Raw genomic sequence first — 17389 nt, forward strand, 5'->3', positions numbered from 1 at the left:
TTCTGCTACTTTCCCAGGTGCATTAGCAGGGAGCTGGACCATAAGGGAGTAGCCAGGACCCCTATGAGATGCCAGCATCACAGATGATAGCTTAATCCACTGTGCTACAACACCAGCCCTAGTGCTTGCAGTTAGACTAATCTGTAGGTGTGTTGAAATTTACAGAACTTAGTGCCAGCATTGTGGTGTAGCAGGTAAGGCCACTGTCTGCAGTGCCGGCATCCCTTAGGGGCGCGGGTTCAAGTCCCGGCTGCTCCACTTTTGATCCAGCTCTCTCCTATGCCCTGGGAAAGCAGTGGAAGATGGCCCAAGTCCTTGGGCCCTTGAACCCACATGGGAGACCCAGAGGAAGCTCCTGGCTCTTGGCTTTGGATCAGCCCAGTTCCAAAGTTGCAGCCAACTGGGGAGTGAACCAGCGGATGGAAGACCTCTCCCCCCCAGCCCTGCCTCTCCTCTCTCTGTGTAACTCTGACTTTCAAATAAATAAATAAATCTTTAAAAAAAGAAATTTATAGAACTCTACAACAACAAAGAAAAAATCCATTGAAATGTGTAATTTTTATAAAAATGCATAATTATACTAACAAGTGCTCTTAGCACAAATAATTCAACTTCTGGGAATAGAAGAAAGCTAGAAAGTAGTGAACTGGCCATGAGCAATTTGCATGTCAGTGTGCTACAGGTATGCGTCAGAATGTTTCTGAGAGAATGGAAAAGACTGACTAATGTGGGGATTTGGTTAAATGTAAGTCTATTAGAAACTTTCATAATTTCATTTCATTCTTTTAAAAATAAACTCTAATTGTTTGAATCCTCTAGATTTAAAATGTCCATATAAATGGTCCTTCACTTTTTTTTGATAACTGAAAGTCAATAATACTTCCTCAGTACACATAAACTCTCAGATATACTTCTCATGTGAACTGTTTCAAATTCTTTCCTAGCTCAAAGTTCTCAGTTCCTCCTCACCACTGTCGTTTAAAGTTCATGACCACTGTCACCTTCCTGTAGGTGATGGCTTGTATGGTGCTTGAATGACCAGGGTCACTGAAGACCACGTTTATCTCCACTAGCTGGAAGCAACCTGCCAATCCTAATAGCCACTCTTCAAAGGGCTCATTGGTCTCACAAAATGGACAGAATTCAGCAGAAGTACTACTGAAGAGTTCCCACACACTCAGGCTACTGAGGTCAGACTTTGAGAATGTTTCGGCAGAGACAGATCATGAGACAACCATCATGGAAACTTGGTCTAACTCTTCCTTCTCAGCATTTCTCCGTGCCTATCATTTGTTCCCTTCTCCAAAAGTCTCAGCAGAAGAGTGTGCCTTTCTCAAAAGTAAACAATCCTCCTGTGTTCTGAATTCCACAAACTTCCTCGCCTATTTCCACTCTTGTTTTTTGTTTTTAATTTGAGAGGCATGGACAGACAGAAAGCTCCCATCAATAGGTTCTCGTCCCAAATGCCTGCAACAGCTGTGACTAGGTCATTGCTAAAGCCAGGAACTTGAAAAACAATCCACATCTCCCATATGGCGGGAACCCAATCATCTGAGTCATCACCACTACTTCCCAGGGTCTACATTAGCAGGAATGCTAGAGTCAGGAGCTGGGAATCAAACCCAGGCACTCTGATAAGGGATTTGCATGTCTTAACCACTAGGCTACAAGCCTGCCCTGGCAGGACATGTTTTTAGACTTCATCTACAGACATCTGCTAAATCACTTTAGCTGCCTCTTTATGAATAAATAAAATAATTCTAGCTTTTCTAAATATTTATTTTGTATTCCTTTATTATCATTAAAACTTTACTCAGATACTAGTAAAAGTAATATGTAGAAATTCCATGGAGTGTTTGTCTACTTAATCCAACGTGTGGGACTCTCTTGCCAACACTAGAGGATGGAAAGTCCTTGAAGATGCTCATGTTAAAAAGGAATTTTCTTGCATTATCTTGGGCACTTAAACTGCAGGGTTGAGGACATAACAGTACCAGATCATGACTGTGATAATTCTTCCATTTCTAAAGTGCTCTTTGAAGTTGTGACTTCTACATGATGAGAGGAAGCTACAAGAAGTCTTGGGTTGAGGGAAATAGAAACCACAAGAAAAGCTCACTGTCTCAATTATTGTCACCTGTCCCAACTGAGACCTAAAGGAAACCTGGTATTATTAATATGTTAGAAGACAGGGCATGGGGCCTTTCTGGCCAAGAGTGGATCCTATAAAATGGCCAGAAGCCATCTTCTCCCCAACTTTACACCCAGTCAGGGCTTTGAGCTTATCAGATTCAAGTCCGGGCTTATGTGGAAGATATAGCAATACCCAGCAAGGACTTCAGCAGAGCATGAGAATAATTAAGGAAGCTCTGTTTGAATGCTGCAAGTCTGCTAGTTTTTAACCGAGGCATTCTACATGGAGCTATCTAAAAGTTCATACTAATTAATTGTGACAGGGTAGTTTTCTGAAAAACAAAGAATTAACTTCACTCCTGAGTTGAAAACTTGTTTATTTATAGAGGTGCTCCTGCTCCATCTGTCTAGTCTTCTTTAGAAACAAATTACTAGTTCTACATTATTTCTTTAACCCAATTCCGCTTTACCCTTCCTTAAAATAATGACAACACTATGTAGAATGTGACATATAAATAAAGCAAATAAAGAGTTGATTGCTCGCTCAAAATGGTTATTGTGCCTTTACTCTATGAGGACATTGCCAGACACTTGGGCTACAACTTCCGAGGGTTCTGCAGTTCCTGCCCTTTCAATGCTTACCTCCCACAACAATGCTTCTCTTTTTTCATATTGCTTCCAAAAGAGCCTTTTCATGTCCTTTTCTCTAACTGCTTCCACAGGAAAATTTTTTTAAAGATTTATATATTTTATTTGAAAGGCAGAGTTACAGAGAGAGAGAGGGAGAGACAGAGAGAGAGATCGTCTATCCACTGGTTCATTCCACAAATGGCCACAACAGCCACAGCTGGGCCAATCCAAAGCCAGGAGCCAGGAGCTTCTTCTGGGTCTCCCATGCAGGTACAGGGGCCCAAATACTTGGGCCATCTTCCACTGCTTTCCCAGGTGCCTTAGCAGGGAGCTGGATGGGAAGTGGAGCAGCTGGAACTCGAACCCACGACTATATGGGATGCCAGCCAGCACTGCAGGCGGTGGCTTTACCCATTATGCCACAGCACTGCAGGCGGTGGCTTTACCCACTATGCCACTACTGGCCCCTCCACATGAAATTTTAATACTCCAGAGACACTATATCTGTTTATGTACTGCATCTGTATCTATGCTTTATACCAAGAAAGATAAGGTTTTTGCCTCCCAGGAAAAGTTTTTCTCCCTGTTGGGTGTGATATTTATTATATCTGTTGCAAATGCCTGTTTTGGGGGAAAAGGCAGATAAGAAACAAATAAGAGTGATAAATAAATCTAGGAAATAAAAGTATATAAATCTTGGGATGTGATTACTTTAGATAAAGCTATCTGGTTGCTTTCACTGACAAAACTGAGAGGAAAACTAGTTAATCTGTAGCCTTTTCTTACTCTATTTCTTCTCTACCTCACTTGAACTGTTCCATGACCCCTTTACAACTACACACCTGCATGTAAGCATGAGGTTTAAAGATACCCAGAGCTTCCTAGTAGTATTTCTCCTGAACCCAACTGGTTAAGCAAAGAAAGGCAAAATGTAGTATATGGTATACAAGTGATTTCTCTCTTCCTTTTTTTTTCAAATAAGCTGACATTAACCCATGTTGTTCCCTTAAACAAGTTCTGCACCCCAAAGAGCAGAATGGCCAAAAGCTAGGTATTCAAGGAAGATAATTTACTGGGTCATTTACTTCTGTGCAATTTGGAATAGGTCATTGTTGCTTTGTAAGGATGTGAGACAATCAAAGATGAATTTAACTTGCCATGATTGTGGTGAAATAAGGTATACATATTTGCATAATGCTCTCTCCACATACATATGTGAAGGCTGCATTATTGAATGCTGGAAAGCAATACTGTGCAGTATAATGGTTTAGTTAAGAGCAAGATGTGGCTGGCACTCTAGCTCAGCAGGCTAACGCTGTGGCCTAAGGTGCTGGCAACCCATATGGGCACCAGTTCAAGTCCCAGATGCTCTACTTCTGATCTAGCTCCCCGCTAATGCGCCTGGGAAATCAGTGGAGGATGGCCCAAGTCCTTGGGTCCTTATACCCATGTGAAGATCTGGAAGAAGCTCCTGGCTCCTGGCTTCGGTCTAGCCCAGCCCAGGTCATTGCAGCCAAATGGGAAATGAACCAGCGGCTAGAAGATCTCTCTCTTTCTTTGTCTCTCTTTCTCTCTCTGTAACTCTGCCTCTCAAAATAAATAAGTAAGTAAATAAATAAAATCTTTTTTTTAAAAAAAGAGCACAAGTCCCCAAATGCGAAGGTTATTTGAAATCAAGACTCTAAGACTGCCTGTTCCTATACCAAATGGGAATGATGATATCATACTAGATCATCATCAGAAATAACAAAGGACAGGTGCTGTGGCACAGAGAGTTAAGTCACTGCCTGCAGCAGCAGCATTCCATACTGGCATTGGTTCGAGTCACAGCTACTCCACTTCCAGTCCAACTCACTGCTAATGTGCCTGGGAAAGCAGCAGAAGACAGCCCAAGTAGTCGAGTCCCTGGTTCCTGGCTCCAGCTTGGCCTTCCCAGCTATTGTAGCCATTTGAGGAGTAAACCAACGAATAGAAGAGCTCTCTTTCTGTGTGTCTCCTCTCTTTCTGTAATTCTGCTTTTAAAAGAAAAATACGAAATAAAATCTTAAAAGAAGAGACAAATAATGAAAGTAATATATGTAGTGTCACACTAGGACTAAAGTGTACATTCTATAAATAGTTGTTGCTATAATTGTTTCTGTAAATCAGCCATGCTTTGGTAATCCTTTCCGGTTCTGCTAATCTTTAGAGTAGAAGGTTAAAATTTAGTTAAATTAAAAGCAGGATTTTGGTATTTAAATATGCATTTTAATTATACTTTTCCTTTAACTACATTCATTGATACTTCTTCTAAATCAACCTGTTATTTTATTTTACTCTTAAATGTAATTTTTACTACTATTTCATCAAGCACTAGGACATGGTAAATGAATGCTAATAGAGCTGATAGCTAATGCAAATTAAACCATGAAATGTCCAAATTCTGTCTCTCCAATTCCTCCCTGAACCTGTATCAATTCTGAGATCTCAATCTTGGCGATTGGCATTAGTATCCTGACAATTATCTATGTTAATCCTCAGGGTATCTCTTCTTGTGCATAATTTACTTTCTCCTTGTTTATACAATATTTCTATTGTGTGCACCTGCCTCTACAATCCCTTTCCAAAACCTACACAAATATATTTCCTCAACAGAACTGTCATTCTTAAATACCAAAGATATGCTCAAATTCAACATAAGGGATATTTGCTGTGTTTGAGAATTTTTTTCTGAAGTCAAGACTTGCTCTGTAAACCAGTTTAGTTCAGGGATTAAGTCAGGAGTAGATCCTGATTTTGTGGGGCTTGAACTTCATACTATTTTGGAGTCTTCTTTAAGAAAAAACAATACATTTATGAATTTTAAATTAGGTTAAAACACTGAATACTTGGGGTGGGCATTTGGCCTAGCAGTTAAGATGCCTGTGTCCCACATCAGAGTGCCTGGATTTGATCTCTGGCTCCAGATCTTGATTCCAGCTTCCTGCCATTGCAGACTCTGGGAGGCAGTCGTGGAAGCTCATTAGCTGGGGACCTGCCACCCATGTGGGAGACCTGGATTGAGTTCCTGGCTCCTGGCTTTGACCTGTCTAAACCCTGGCCCTCTCAGGCATGTAGCAGATGAACCATCAGATGGGAGTCTCCCCTCCCCGCACACTAAATAAAGTAAATTAAAAAGTTTTTAAGTGAACAACTCATTAGAATGATAAAAAATAAAAATTATAAATTTTAAAAATATGTACCACCAACATTACAAATCCAAAAAAGCAAATGACTATTGAACTAATTAATTTGCTTAATGTACCTCTTTATTACTTTTCTTCATTATTTTAGCTGCATATTCTTTGTCTTCAGGTGACAGTGTTTTTTAAATAGTTTTTATAAAAATAATAGAAAAGTGCTTTAATCTTCGGTATGGCTGGTCAACTTTTTTTTTTTTAATAATTGATAGTTTAGAAAGTTTCTTTAAGCTTCACAACTCATGGCTGATAACAATGTAAATTTAGTAAGAGTGATGGGGAAGGCAGAGTTGCAGGTACAATATTTTTCTTTCACCACTTTTACAAAATGTGTAACATTTTTAGGGCTTTCCCAGGGCCTTGGAAGGGGTCTGTGCAAAAGTAGGCCCCTAAAGCTCAGGATCTATTAGCTTTGCGGTCGGTGAACTCTGAACGCTGTCAGGCTTCATGAATCAGACAGTCATAAAGATTTCACTTCAGAGGTTTAACAATCCTGGGAAGCAGGGGCCCTTGTTATCTGCCATTTCACTAGAATGACAGCAGAGGCACTGGCCCTTCCAGAACGTGCTTGGTGGGATTTTTGGTGCCGAGTTTCCAAAGCCACTGGCAGGGGCAGGGATGTGTATACAAAGCAGCTGCCAGAGCATCCTTTGTCTTCCAGCAGCCCTTGGAGTGTTTCGTGAACACGGCACCTAGCTGCAGAGCCTCTGGGCCCTACTCTCTAGGCCTCTGGGGAGTGCAATGAGGTACCAAATATCCTTATTAAATTAATATTATTTTTCTATCCGAAATAGCTACCACAATTTCTGTTTCAAACACAAATCCTGAGTAATATGTGTGGGAGTGTGTGTTCTATAAGAGAAGATGGGGCTTGAAGCATTATAAACCTGCCTGCGACGATGGAATAACTCACAGGTGGAAAAGTAATCCAAGCCGAGTGCACAGGTGAAAACAAATGTGCAAATAGCAGAAAAGTAAGGATAGAGGTCAAGTACACAGGGGCCAGAGCTGAAGGCAAGAGCCAGTGAGCCAAGCATCTTAATTAATGAAAAGAGATGAAGGCAGAGGAGATTTAGGAAAGGCAGTGAAGAGTAGGAGAGCAGTTGAGTGGTGTGCATGGGGGTTGAGTGGCCTTAAAAAGGAATGGAAAAAGATGAGAATGCTATAACTCAGGGTTCCATTAGGACTTACTGGAAACACAAAAACCTTCTAACATTCTTTCACCTTGATTGCTGCCCTGTAGAATGTTCTTTGCAGGAAAATAAAAAAACATTTGGGGCCATTATTATTGCCCTACTTTTAAAAAATCAGTTCTGTCTCCCAATTGCTTACAGAGGATGGCAGCTCATTAGCTTGGCCTTTCTGACCCTTCTTCATCTAGGTCAACCAATTTCTCCTATTTATTCCTGATTAATCTTCTACCACCACTCTAAGCTAGAGCCACACTAAGTTATTTGGTATTTCCTAGACATGAACTTCATTTTCTCATGTGTCTGCTGTTCTTTCTGCCTAGGCTGCCCTACCCTATGTCACATCTCTGCATATCTAAATCCCTCTACTTTTCAAAGCCTAGTTCCAATGACAATTCTCCCTCAGCAGCAACATTCCTGCTCCCTCCCCACGACCACCATGGGGCATGCATTTGGCCTAGTAATTAAGCCACCAGTTACGGTGTCTACATTCCATATTTTTTCTTACAGAATTATTTATTTATTTGAAAGACAGAGTTACATTGAGAGTTACAGAGAGAGAAAGAGAGAGAGAGAGAGAGATCTTCCATCCGCTCGTTCACTCCCCAAATGGCCGCAACAGCCAGAGCTGGGCCAGGCTAAAGCCAGGATCCAGGAGCTTCTTCCAGGTCTCCCAAGTGTGGCAGAGGCTCAAGCACTTGGGCCGTCTTCTGCTGCTTTCCCAGATGCATTAGGAGGAATCAGGATCAGAAGTGGAGCACCTATATGGGATGCTGGCACAGTAGGGGCAGCTTTACCCAATATGTAATAGTGCCAGCCCCCCACATTCCATATTGATCTCCCAGCCCTGGGCCCTGACTTTAGCTTCTTGCTCATGCAGACCCTGGGAGGTATCAGCCTTGCCTTAAGTATTTGGATTCTTGCCACTCATATGGGAGACCTGGATTTAATTCCTGGTTCTTGGCTTCAGGCTGGCCTAGCCCCAGCTGTTGCAGGTATTTGTGGAGTGAACCAGAAAAACTTTCTGTCTATGTCTGTTTCTTAGCCTCTCAAATAAATAAAAATTTTTTAAAAGTTTCCTCTCTTGAAGCACACTAATTACTTTTCATTTTACTTTTGTTTTCCATATTGCATTAGTGATTAAGGCAAGAAGTTTCAATTTATCTAAGAATCCAGAGTTCACTTCTCAGGGAAAGGAAACACCCAGCCCTTAGGCTGAATATGGCCCACTAAATCATCTGGTATGGCCCTGCCAAGCAACCACAGGTGGGACTCAAAATTCAATAAAGCTCTAATAGGCTAATTTTTAAGTTGATAATTCTGTATGGCTTGCAAATGATGTTATAAATATCCACATGGTTCTCAGTGGAAACAAAGGTTCCCCACCTCTGGGACAGACTTCTTGGCACAGTGCCTTGTATTTTATAGGTGCCCAACATAGTACTGAATAAAGGGTTGAATTAAACAATTATTGACACAGAATTTTCTGTAAATACAAAACAGATGAAAATGGCCTAAGGTGGATAGGAAAAATACAGGTGTGGTATTAGGTGAGCACAGGAATGGAACTATAACTCTATTACTAATCTTTTTTTTTTTTTTTAAGATTTATTTATTTGAGAGGCAGAGTTATAGACAGAGAGAGGGAGAGACAGAGAGGTCTTCCATCCACTGGTTCACTCACCAGATGGCCACAACAGCTGGAGTTGGGACCATCTGAAGCCAGGATATAGGAACTTCTTCTGGGTCTCCGTCATGGGTGTAGGGGCTCAAACACTTGGGCAATCCTCCACTGCTTTCCCAGGTGGATTATCAGGGAGCTGGATCGGAAGTGGAGCAGCCAGGTTTGAACTGGCATCCATATGGGATGCAGCGCTGCAGATGGTGGCTTCACTCATTAGGGGATATATCACTGGCCCCTGTCACTGATCTTTTGATATGCTGCTTAATCACCTGGATAAATTAGCCATACGGGGATAATAATACCTACAGTGTAGGATTATTATTAGAATTAAGTAAGCTTCTAGAAGGTATCTAGTCCAAGTCCTGGCACAAAAGAGATGCTAACTGAATGTCAGTGATTTGTTTTTTTCTTCCTCAGTTTTCTTTTGTTTTGCCTTAGCATATTTAATTCCATACAAAGGCGTTTCAAAAATTTTGTGAAAAAAATGAATTAAAAATATGGTTATTTTGGTGCATAATTTGTTGAAAAGGATGCATTCAAGGAGTATTCAAAAATACTCTTGGAAAATGTGTATTATGAGAAAATGATGTACGGATTTCAAAATTGTTTTGTGCCAAAATAAAGGTCTTTTAAAATTTTTTATAAGAGAAAGAGACAGAGAAATTGAGATGGAGAAAAGAAACTCTTATCTGCTGGTTCACTCCTCAAATGCTTGCAGTGGCCAGGATTGGACTAAAGCTGGTCAAAGGGTGAAGCTGGGAACAGAGAACTCAATCCAGGTGGCACACAAGAGTAGAAGGAACCCAACTACTTCAGCAAACAAACTGCTTCCCAGAGTGTGCATTAGCAGGAAGCTGGAATCAAAAGCAGAGCCAGAAATGCCCTAAACAGCACTCTGGCCTCAGAATCAGCCCTTAAGGCATTTGGATATGGCTAAAAAGCCCATGAGAGTTTCTCAGGCATGGAAAGCCAAGACACTGGCAAAAAAATGACCTAAATGAAAGATCTCTGTGAGTGAGATTTGATTGGAAAGAACTGGTCATCAAAGAAGAAGGTACCTTTTTCTGAAGGGAGGAGAGAACTTCCACTTTGATTATGGCTTTGTTTAAATAAGGTTGGAGTTTGTGAACTCAAGAGGCTTCCATAGCCTTGGCAGCTCATGACAAGAGTCTTGGGTGATTACTGACATCATAAATAAGAGTGAATTGTTAAATCAACAACAGGAGTCACTGTGCACTTACTCCCCATGCAGGATCTCTGTTCTTAATGTGTTGTACTATGTGAATTAATGGTAAAACTAGTCTTCAAACAGTACTTTCTACTTTGTGTATCTATGTGGGTGCAATCTGTTGAAATCTTTACTTAGTATATACTAAGTTGATCTTCTGTATATAAACATAATTAAAAATGAATCTTAATGAAGAATGAGATGGGAGATGGAGAAGGAGATGGGATGGTCTGCAGGTGGGAGGGTGGTTATGGGGGGAAAAACTGCTATAATCCAAAAGTTGTACTTTTGAAATTTATATTTATTAAATAAAAGTTTTCTTTAAAAAAAAAAAAAAAAGCAGAGCCAGGATCCAAATCCAGACACTCCAATATGGGATGCTATTGTCTTAAGTGGCATCTTAACTACTAGGCCAAACACCCACACCTAAACTTACCGTCTAATTCCATTTTTCCACAACATTCTGAAGCATCCTTGTATTTTTTTTTCACATGACATTTTATCAGTACTGATCCCCAAAACTGAAATATTAAGATACCTCACGTTATCTGACCAGTTCACAGACCACTGGGAATACCACTTGATATGCTCTTGACTCAATTATTCTATATTTACACAATAAGATCTCTATATTTGAGCAAACTTAAGTTTGTGATTAATGAAAATCTTCAGATTTTTTACAGCAACTTATCACCTGTTCATATGCCCATTTCCATCAATCTCTGGTTAGTTTCAACTAATTTATTAAATCTCAGAATTTTACTTTTCCAAAATCTCTTTCAGCTCTGATTTTAATAATCTTTAAATATGCATGGGAGAGGGGAGCAGGTATTGTGGAACAGCAGTTTAGGACGTCACTTGGAATGTCTGTGTCCTTGTCAGGGTTCTTGGTTCAAGTCCTAGCTGTTCCATTTCCAATCCAGCATCCTGCTAATGTATACTCTAGGAGTCAGCAAATGATTGCTCAAGTTCTTGAGTCCCTATCATCCATGTGGGAGACCTGGATGGAGTTCCAGGCTCCTGGCCAGAAGTCCAGCCCTGGCCGTTGCAGGCCTTTGGGGAGTGAACCAGCAGATGAAAGACTAAAAGATCTCCCCTCTCTTCTCTCTTTCTCCCTCTCTCTCTTTGCACTTAAAGTAGATGAAAATAAATAAACATTTAAGGAAATAAAAAGTTAGGAGAGAAGATAGGGGGATGAGCGCTAAGTAATAACTTCAGACATTTTCCTTACTGTTATTTAATTGCAAAACAAACACCTCCCACAGATAGTCATCTGCAATGCAGGCCAGCATTTGTGTCTAAGTGAAGGAAAAAGGTTGACTTTTGCACTTTGTCTCTGCCAATTATAGCCACATGAGTAATTAAACTTCAACAAACTTAGCAACTGAATAACAAAAATACATTTTTTTTTAGAGATCACCTTAACAGAAAAGCAACAGGGAGAAATGGCATTCCTTTAAACAGAAAAGATTCTCTTGTGTCTTAATTACATATTGTTTAGTCTACCAACAGCACTACCCCAAAACTTTGATTAGCAACTAATAGTCTTTATTGCAAAAATCTAAGGAATTTAATTTTCTCAGACTTTATACAAATGGAATATTTTTCATGAGAACATGTAAATAAAAATATATTTTAATTTCTTACCACACGAGAGAGAAAGAAAATAAAACTAAAGGCCAAATAAAAGAAGTTATAAGAAGCTTGTGGGATTCATCTAGTCTGGGGCCAATTTTTCTCTTTAATTGAGGCACCTCTGGGACATTTAATGTATGTTTTAAAATATTTTCTAAAAAATTCTAACCTGGAGGGAGGGTGCGGTGGGACTCTTAAAACTGTATGTATGGGGGCCAGCACTGTGGCATAGTGGGTAAAGCCACCACCTACAGTACCAGCATTCCATATGAGCACCAGTTCGAGTCCTGGCTATTCCATTTTCAATCCAGCTCTCTGCTATGGTCTGCAAAAGCAGTAGAAGATGGCCCAAATCCTTGAGCCCCTGCACCTGCACAGGAGACCTGGAAGAAGTTCCTGGCTCCTGGCTTCAGATAGGTGCAGCTCCGGCCATTGCGACCAACTGGGGAGTGAACCAGCAGATGGAAGACCTCTCTCTCTCTCTGCCTCTCCTTCTTTCTGTGTAACTCTGACCTCTTTAAAAAAAAAAAAAAAACTGTATGTATGCCACGTGGGAGACCTGGAGGAAGCTCCTGGCTTTGGATCAGTTTAGCTCCAGCCATTGCAGCCATTTGGGGAGTGAACCAGTGGATGGAAGATCTCTCTCTCTCTCTGACTCTCCATCTCCCTCCCTGTAATTCTGACTTTCAAATAAATAAATATTTAAAACTAAAAGACAAAAAAACCTGTATGTAGTGAATACATGAAATTGTTCCATTAAATCAACTTTTAAAAAGTTAAAGAAACTAACCAAACAAAACAAATGACTCATCAAATAATCTTGGAATTTAATATCAGTGGCAATAAAGTCAGAATGTAGGGAAGATAAAGATGGAAGTGGGGTAAAAATAATTTTCTTACTATTTATATAAATTGAAAAAATAATATTTCCCATCTATTGTTAGAGATTCAGTTACTGAAGACAAGCAAGGAAAGATGTGTAAGATAGCAAAGACTAGCCAATGGCACAATTTGTGTTAGTTTGTTTGAATGCATGGTTCCCAGACATAAACACAGAACAAGTGAAATATAATGAAACCTTTTCTATATTATTCAAGATTGTCATTGTGTCATTGCATTTTGGATCACAAGTCAACTTTTGTTCTGGGACATCTTTTCTTTCATAAACACTTTACATTTGATGTTTTGTTCTAGAAGACATACTTTCAAGGCTTACTGAAAAGGGTTTTTATTAGGTTGAACCATGACCTTAGTAATATATAGTCATTGTAACCCATAAAACATCATTTTTTCCTGATTTAATCTAGCAATTAAAGGTTGAGTCAAAAGCTGAAGAGCTTTGCTATCAACTATTTTGATCAATCCCCCCTGATTCTTTTTAAAGATTTATTTATTGGAGAGACAGAGTCATAGACAGAGAGAGAAAGAGAGACAGAGAATGAGGTCTTTCATTTGCTGGTTCACTCCCCAAACAACAGCCAGAGCTGGGCCAATCTGAAGCCAGGTACCAGGAGCTTCTTCTGGGTCTCCCACATGGGTACAGGGTCCAAGCCCTTGGACCATCTTCTACTGCTTTCCCAGGCCATCATCAGGGAGCTGGATTTGAAGTGGAGCAGCTGATTTGAACCTGCACTACAGCGCCATGCCAGCTCCTCCCCCACCCCCACCCCCGACATTTACAAAATCCTTTTTATATTCAATATGAAGCAATGCAAAGTGAAAGGCTTTAGAAGAAACCAACCCTGCAAATACCTTGATATCAGACTTCAGGTCTTCAGAATCTTGGGAAATAAATTTCTGTTGTTTAAGCCACCCAGTCTGACAATCCTAATGAAGTATTACTATAGGATTGGACATTGGAATGAGACCCAATTTCAGCCACCAAGTAGGAAAGTTTTCTGGAAATCTTTAGGAAAGAACATTATGTTTCAAAAAGAGCACCAGGGGCAGGTGTTTGGCCCAGCGATTATGATGTGAATTTTGAAATCCCATCCCAGATCAGAGTTTCTGGGTTGATTCCAGCCTCTGCTCCTGATTCTAGCTTCCTGCAAATGTAGATCCTAGGAGGCAGCAATGACAGCTCAAATCACTGGGTTCCTCCCCTCACATAGGAAACTTGAACTGAGGTCCTGGCTCCTGGCTGTGGTCCGGTCCTTGGCCTGAGGCCATAGTGGGTAACTGGGGAGTGAACCAGTGGGTGGGAACTCTCGTCTTCTCAATATCTGTCTTTCTCTTTATGTCTCTCAATTAAATTTTAAAAACAAATATAATAAGATAATAATAAAAGGAGAGCACCAAAAGAGATACTCTGTCTATTCCAGTTTGCTAATTAGGGAAGCCATACTTTGTTATCCATGAGGGTGCTACCCTGAGCATTAGCCAACACCCAGAAATGAACATAGTTGGGAGAACTGCAAAAACAGGAACTTGGATTATTTGATTAAACCAGTCTCCGTGTCTGCACAATCTCTGGACTTCCGGTTATGTGAGTCAATACCCTTCCTAAGCTGTTTGGCCCAGCAAGGGCCAAGTTTTCTGCTGTGGTCTCTGTTGCACTTGCTGTAGCTCTCCCCTCATTTTACAGAGAGCTGGAGGCCTCTTTGTATTTGAGTGACTTGTCCTATGTGAAACAATTCTCTGTCCTTGAAGATGGAGGGTACATACTTAATCAGTACGAACACAAAGAAGAATACAAGTCAAAAGATTAATGCATAAGATGAAGAAAATATTCACTCTGATCTGATTAATCCAGGAAAGCTGAAGTAAAGAGAATTGGAAGTATTGGAAAAGGAGGAAAAAAAAAAAAGAAAACTATCTTTTTGTGTCAGTAAGTTAATTCTCTCTCTTCCTTCCATCCTCATCTTCAGTCCCTTTCACAAGGACTCTGTCCTATGCAATGTTCATCCTTCTATTTCTTTCACAGCCCTCCTGTTTACAGGACTCAATATTCATACACTGTTCCAAATACTTTTTCACCTCAGTGTAGCCCACATGTACCTCTGTGGGACTCCGAATGCCTCAGCTCTTCCATTGCCAGTGAGGCTTAATTACATTTTCAAAGCAGCTTCCACATTTTCTAAGTGCTAAAGACACGTTTTACAAGACCGTTGAGTCTATTCCCCTACATAGAAAATTCATATTCACTATTTGAGGAAGTGGAAATTTTACCATGGTTGGACAACTTAAACTTGTTTACAGCTAAAAATCCCTGCATCTCATTTACATTAACATTTTGCCGCAGCAAATGGAAAAGGTCACACTGACATATTTTCATTTTATACATTTTAGGCATGTTTCTGTGAATGAATTCTTTCTTTTAAATCTTGGCAAGCTAAATTATGAATAGAGTTCATCAATCACATTCAAATTTTAATTTTTAAAAAACATGCTATAACAAAAAGGAGAGCAGAAAAACTCCCCCAGAGCCTAAAACTATGCCTGTGACATAGCACATAATACATTTTTGAAAATAAGTATTTGTTGATGAATGATTTATCATAACATTTTGTGATATATTTATGTATTGCAACTTGATTAATTTTTATCTTTAAAAATTACTTCTCAGGCAATTTAATATTTTTATTTATTTATTTATTTATTTGAGAGGTAGAGTTACAGAGAGAGGGAGAGACAGACAGAAAGGTCTGCCATCCACTGGTTCACTCCTCAAGTGGCTGCTATGGCTGGAGCTGGGCTGATCCAAAGCCAGGAGCCAGGAGCCAGGAGCTTCTTTCAGGTCTCCCACATGGGAGTAGGCGCCCAAGCACTTGGGCCAACTTCCACTGCTTTCCTAGGCCATAGCAGAGAGCTGGATTGGAAGAGGGGCAGCCAGGACACAAACCAGCGTCCATATGGTTTGCCGGTGCCACAGGCAGAGACAGCCTACTACACCATAGCACTGGCCCCAGGTCAGTTTAATATTAAATACTCAAAAATTCGATTTAGGATATAAGATAGGAAATGATAAACTGTGTTGTCAGGTTGGTGGATTGTACATGAGATGTTACCATCTGAATTTGTCAGTAGAGTTGAACAGAGATCATATCTGCCCTATTCTGGATATGATGCAACAGCCTGGCTTTTTAGGATGCCTCAAGGCAATGAATCTATAGAAAGCATCCTTTTCCTCCTGGAGGCAAGTAGGATAATTAGTCACAATTCATCTGAATTGCTACACAGGCCTCTTTCCCATAGGCATATCATTTTCTTGTTACTCTTATGTGACTCAAGTCAATAAAATCATTCTGGGTTTTTGTAATTGGCAGGTAAAATATTACATCTTTGACTTCTGAGGTTTTCTGAGTTTGCCATGGGGCCAACCTATTGAGTATTAAGTGAAGCAGAGGTAGTACAGTTCTGTGCTAAATAATAATAGTAATAAAGAACTTTTACTTGTTTTTTTAAAGTAAATTAAGCATAGTCTAAATCTTGCCTGTTTTGACAGCTCATATTCTTCTGATGAGTTAGTTCTGTCTTGTTGTATGACTGAATTCAAAACCTGAATTGTTTGGGGGTTTAACTTGCTTACTGTCTTACAGACATAACTGACACATTCTTCTAAATGAACGGCCATCCTCTAATTATGAATGAAATGGGAAAAGTTTCATTTTGAGTCAGTCTATTTGATAATTCACACTTTTCTAGAAACTGCAGTCTATAAATTGGATATCAAAATTCTAAAAACTGTAGTCTAGAAATTCTGAATTCTGAAGCTAAAATCTGAAATATCTAGAATATCAATCTTCAAAATTGGCCAGGAGCAATCACTGATACACAGATTGGTCTTATATTTTAATAATACTCAATGTGTTATTTTCTTCATTCCAGAAACAAAAAAAATTCCTTGATAAAAATCTGAAAGGGAAATGCATTCAAGTTTCCTTCAACCACATTCATGCTCCATGGCCCCAGCTCTGATTTCATTCCCTAACTGCGTGTATCCAGTACTACTTTTGTTATGAAGAAAATTTTAATAGATTTATTTATTTATTTGAAAGGCAGAGTTAGATGGAGGGAGGGAGGAAGGGAAAGAGGGAGAGAGAGAGAGAGACAGAAAGAGAGAGGAGAGAGAGATCTTCCTTCTGCTGGTTTACTCCCCAAATGGCCACAATGCCAGGGCTGGGCCTGGCCAAAACCAGGAGCTTCCTCTGGGTCTCCCACTTGGGTGCAGGGGCCAATCACTTGAGCCATCTTACACTGCTTTCCCGGGAGCATTATCAATGAGCTGGACAGGAAGGATGCTGGTGTTGCTGGCAGTGGCTTAATCCACTTCATCACAATGCTAGCCCCTTGTTCTGAAGATTTGAAGACAAAACTGAAGAAAAATTATTTTCCTATTTGTAAAGTTCAGGTAGCAAGGATTCAGTGTTATACCATTCAGCATGTGCCATTCAGCAGTTAGTTGATTATAACTGTTTCCCTTTACCTCAATGTTCACATAATAACAAGGTGAATTCAATCTCATCGCCAAGTTTTACAAACTGCAACTCTGCGGAGAGGGAAGGAGCTTTCTGATCTTTGTATTCTGAGAACCATGGTCACTGAACCATTTGATCATGTTAAATTACACAGTAAGCAAGGTATTTTAAGTTTTAGACTATCCAAGAGACTTTGACAAATAATTACGAATTCCCACTTTCTCCCTGGGCCAATGGTTTTCTGATGAAACCAT

At 40.0% G+C, this 17389-nt stretch overlaps 1 pseudogene; it reads right to left on the reverse strand.

Moving 5' to 3' along the window:
• LOC133756532 (complement component 1 Q subcomponent-binding protein, mitochondrial-like) overlaps nt 1–17182 on the reverse strand; it is a 36950-nt pseudogene extending 19768 nt beyond the window's left edge.
• Between the last annotated feature and the right edge of the window lie 207 nt (nt 17183–17389).

The sequence above is a fragment of the Lepus europaeus genome, chromosome 3, assembly GCF_033115175.1.
Source record: "Lepus europaeus isolate LE1 chromosome 3, mLepTim1.pri, whole genome shotgun sequence".
Lineage (NCBI taxonomy): Eukaryota > Metazoa > Chordata > Mammalia > Lagomorpha > Leporidae > Lepus > Lepus europaeus.